A 5410-nucleotide genomic window follows, 5' to 3' on the forward strand; every position below is an offset into this window, starting at 1 on the left:
TTGTATGTGCCTGCCAGATGGATATATATAATACAGCCACACCCACACGTGAATTATTATTTGATTGTCAATGCAACTTTTATCTCTCTCACTCTTTCATGAGTTCCAAAGTCAACGTAACGTAATTGACAATTTCCTCCTACCGTGACTTCAAATTCAATACATTAACAGAAATAGAGGAGAAAAACTGTTTCTTTTTATTTTTAATAAAAAAGTCATCAAAAAAACAGGATTAGGATAGTGTGTGGATATTATTATTATAATTATGGTTTGAAAATTAAAAATACATATATAATGTTGATTATTTGATTGAGCTTAAAATAGACTAAAAAACCGTGTGCACTTTGATATGATCGTTGTCATAAAAAAAAGTAAAAACTAATAATCATGCACAAATCGTACATCAAATTCAGGAAAATGAGTTTTGTCTTTTGTGTATATATAGATATTATTAGGGTTAAGTATTGAAATCGTCTAAGGGGCTAAAATTAAATTCGTTTCCGACCTTTTTTTTGTTATTAAAATCATCCCGAACGTTCAGATACACTTTAAAATCGTCTTCAAGTGCATTAAAAAATTTTAATTTCAAATTTGCCCCTGAACCCTTTGACGCTTCGTGTTTTATTCCCGCAAAACGGCTTCATTATGTGAGTAACGTTACACAAATGAACATTGATCCTTCACCTTCAATGATGCCTTAACAGAGTGAGTGCTGGCCTGAGGAGTAGCGTCACTGCGTTTGCATTGCGTGGAAAAGGGTGGAAGAGGAGCTCGTTCTCGTGGCAGTCATCTCGAATCAAGTACGTGTGCAGCATTTGTTTTGATTTTTTGGAGCTTGAACTTAATACTGTGTGAAGGGTATTTGATGGTTTACAAATGGGAGTTTGGTGTGATTTTTGTTTGTAGGTCTTAGGTGAGGGTAATGGGAACCTTAAACCTGATTGTCTACCATGGTAGTAGATTTGGGTATGACAATGGTACATTGAAGTATATAGGGGGAGAAAGGACTATGATCGAAGATGTTGATATGGATTGCTGGTCTCTTTTTGAGGCATATTCTGAGGTGGGACAGTTTGGGTACACAAAGAAAAAAATTGCAGCTTTCTGGTATAAGGACCCAAGTTTTGAATAGTTAGAGAACGATTTGAAGTTATTTGAGGGAGATAGAGATGCCATTGAGATGTGTAAAATAGCGGGAAAGAGGGGTCATGTTGATCTGTACGTGGTCCATAAGGTTGAGGTTGATGAAGACTTTCCTGAAGTAGGGTTTCTTGATGTTGGAGGCCCAGGTGAACAGGTTCAGGAGGCGGAGAGGGCCAATGATGAAGAAGTACATAATCAGAAACAATTGGTGATCTATCAGGGTGATGGGGTCAGGAGGTGGACAGAGCTAATGCGAAAACGATTAAAGAGGAAGATAAGCTGAACCCGGATGAGCAGGTTAAATCAAATAGTGATGAGGATAGTGATGATGATGTTTTCATTCTATCTGATGGTGAGGTTGACAGTGCAGATGATGTGATGTTTACAGATAGTGAAGAGGAGTACGATGATGAGAGCAGATTTAATGAAGTAAGAGGCGGGACGGATGGTGATCGGGTTGAAAAAGGAAAAGGGGTTGCAGGAGGTGATTTCAGTGATGAGGAAGGGTTCAATAGTGATGAAGTTGATGTGGATTATGAAGTGGGTGGTGGTTCAGAGAAAGAGGACAGCGAGGATGATGATAACAATGAAGCAATTAGATATCCGATCCATAAATATGTGAAAGAGATGACAAGGTATAAATGGAAAGTTGGAACTGTGTTTGTTTCAAGGGAGGAATTTAAGAACACTGTAACAACTTATTACTGAATTACACTAGACTGTGTTCTGCCTAATATTATGCTGGTTCTGTTTAATGAATTTTCTTATTTGAGTTGATATGTTACATAGTTGATTAACAGAAGAGTTCAGTCACAATTTTCTTGCTAACAGATAAATTTGTCATTCCAATTAATTGTCAAATTACAAGGAGATCATTTCACTCACAAAATTAATCACCAAAACCCTAAACTAACCCCAGATGTTCAACAAAATCCAGTACATCTCAATTTACATAACTCAGACCCAATCAAACAAATGCAAACTGAACACTAAATTCTCCCCTAATTTCATCAACCATACTTCAATGGCATCACACACGCTACCCCCTCCCTCTGATTGAACCAAATCTGCGACCAGAAGCAAAACAAAACAACCCATCCAGAAATTCCTAACACTGCAGCAACCTTGAACTTTCACTCACTGTCTCTCACTTTTGCTTTCAGGGCCGCAACTTTCCTCTTCATCCTTGCAACATGAGGATCCTCACTCTTTGCTTCTGGGTCTGTCCATCGGAAGAAATCACACACCTCCTGGATCTGCAGCAACCCACCAGAATCAGAGTCCAGAACAAACAATACATTTCCATCACCCACCTACAGAAACTTAAAACCCTAATCTCATAGTAGACACACCCCCAAAATCGTCGCCCAGAATTATTCCTCGTTCCTGAAATCCTAAGTACGGGTCTCTCTCCATGTCCACACACAAGCTCCTTCTTCTGCGCAGACGACCGACTCCGACATGACTGTGAACTCTCCGCAGCCATGGCTCCACTCACCTTCGAAAGCCCTTCCTCCTTCTCTACTTCGTTGGTTAGGGATGACTGCTCTGATTTAATCCCAACCCTCCCAAATCAGAACTTTATATAAATAAATAAATAAACAAATAAATTAACTTTATTTATTAAAACTTCCAACGGACAGTAACAACTAAAGAGTAAAAGTGTCCAAAAATTTTGTTTTGAGGGGGGAAGGACAAATTTAAAGTGTATCTGAGCATTTGGGATGATTTTAATAACAAAAAAAGTCGAAGGCGAATTTGATTTTCACCCTCTTACCTTAGAGACGATTTCAGTACTTAATCCATATTATTATATCTCTCGCTATTAATTTTGAATCGCATACATATCTTATTATTATTGAAGGGGTTTGAATCAGTGGCGAAACTTGAAGATAAAATTGGATTGATAGCGTAGGATATGACCATTTCTATTAATCAAACTCTTTGAGATAGTTCTACTATTTTCATGTGATTTTAAAATTATAGATTCAAACCATAGAATCAATCACTGATCTAATTATTAGGTTAGTCTGCTTATATTATATTCTTTGTGTATAGTTCTTTTTTAAATTTTACATTAACATAGAATGGTTGTGTACCAGATTGCAAAATTAATTTGTTTACGGGTTTATGTCTCATTATTGTAAAAAAACAAGAATGAATAGTGGAGAATTGGAGAATTTGATGATGGGTTTGGCAGATGAGACCCATGTGGTAGCAAATTAAATTGACCATTAATTTCCATATCTTTATTTTTATTATCTTGGTTAGGTAGTTATAGGTTCCCCATTATTTTTAGGTATTGAATTTAGGTGAAGAGGGGTCACGTGTGCCACAAAATGTCTTCATGGTAAGGTACAGTGGATTCATATTGTGGCGGCAAGTGTAGTTTTCTTGGCATTTTGGTTTTTGATTGAAGAAGAAAAAAAACTTTAGATATGATTGAGTACTTTGAGCGAATAAATTTCTCAATTCAAAGTCTTAACTAACATACATCAAATTGAACTGTTTTTCATTGCAATAGTGATCATGCATGCTTGCTTATTAATGCTACATATTAATAGGATTCAGATGCACGTGTGTGATGTGAATCAAAGAATGAATGTTATGAAAACATGACAACGAATGTTAAGTCAGTTTTGAGGTGCCATTTCAAGCTAATTGGAATTTCTTTTACCAGTTGATACTGTTTCTGTTACTTGTAATGTTTAATTTCTATACCCTTTATTTTTTTAGAAATATTTTTTTAAGTTTATGTTTTACATTTGAAATTAAACAGGTTTAATTTATGGCAACTACTCAAATGAAGATGGCAAAAACATCTTTTTATAAAGATGCTTTATTTAAAAGTGTGACTTATTTATTTAGCTACACTTTAAACAAAGACAACACTTTTATAAATATCAAAATCTAACTATACAATCTATCATCTAAGAATAAAAAAAAAATATTTTTACATAAAAACAATTATAAAATTTTTATTGTAGTATCCACCTTAATTTATGGAATTTTTTTAATTAAGTTATGCTTAATAATTATACGAAACATATACATACTAAACAAGTGACACGAAAAACGCAGACTTCCGTCGAATTTACCGTAAACAATCGCAATGAAGTTTTGCTTTTTCTTTTTGTTTTTTTACTTTTATATACATAAATCAATCGTAGTAACTTATTGCGATTTATAGCCAAAGATAATTTGCATAAGTTTGTCTATAAATTGCATTGATATATAGGTAGATTTTATTACTCCTTATAAACTTTCTAAACATTGTTGCAATTTATTAACTATTTAAAATGTGTTAAATCAACTATCTTTATTAATTTTGTGCGATTTACTTGTTACTTAGTAAAGATACAATTTTGATGTGATTTTACAAAGAAAAATATTAGAGGACTATTTGAATTTAGTATTTATATTTTTTGTCATCAATTTTAATTTTTAGCTATTAATAAAATTTTTTTAGTCTAATAATCCAAGAATATATTTTAATCTATACTTTTAAATATTGATGACTAACTACTAATAAAAATAATAAATTTTAGTGTCCTCTAATATTCCTCTTTTACAAATAATAAAAATAAGACATTTGTATAAAAAAATATTATGATAGAACAAACACATTATTAATTAATGTTTTAGTTAATATTAGTAAAAAGAAAAACCTTATTAAATTGTGAATTCATTTCAGACTATTTAGCAGTTTTGGATTTAGAGGATTTAGATCTTAAAAGTAAAAATAATATCTCAAAGATTATTTTTGTCCCAAACATTTGGAGTAAGTTTTAAAATTGTCTCTAATATTTAAATCGTCTTATTCAAGTCTCTAACGTTTCAAAATCGTCTCAATATTATTCTGTTGTTAGTGATCTGTTAATAGATTGATGGTAAGACGACATTAAAAGAATTTTGAAATGTTAGAGACTTAAATAAGACGAAAACGTTAGAAATTTAAATAATACAAAAATTTTAGAGATAAAAATGATACATTACTCTTAGAAAAATTATTAAATCAAGTAAAATGATAGTGAATTTTAACGAAAAAAATTGCATTATAAATTCAGGATTTTTACTCACACTTGTAGAATGGCTACTAGATAAACTTTCAAGAAAGAAAAAAAAAGAGCATGGTACATATATAATAATATATAAATTATACTTTTTTTTCTCTAATATATCGAACTTTTTTAATATTTAATTTAATTAAACTTTATTTTAACTTTTAAATAAATTTTAATTTTTTTTCAATAATTTCAATTTGTTA

The sequence above is a fragment of the Arachis ipaensis genome, chromosome B08 (assembly GCF_000816755.2).
Source record: "Arachis ipaensis cultivar K30076 chromosome B08, Araip1.1, whole genome shotgun sequence".
NCBI lineage: Eukaryota > Viridiplantae > Streptophyta > Magnoliopsida > Fabales > Fabaceae > Arachis > Arachis ipaensis.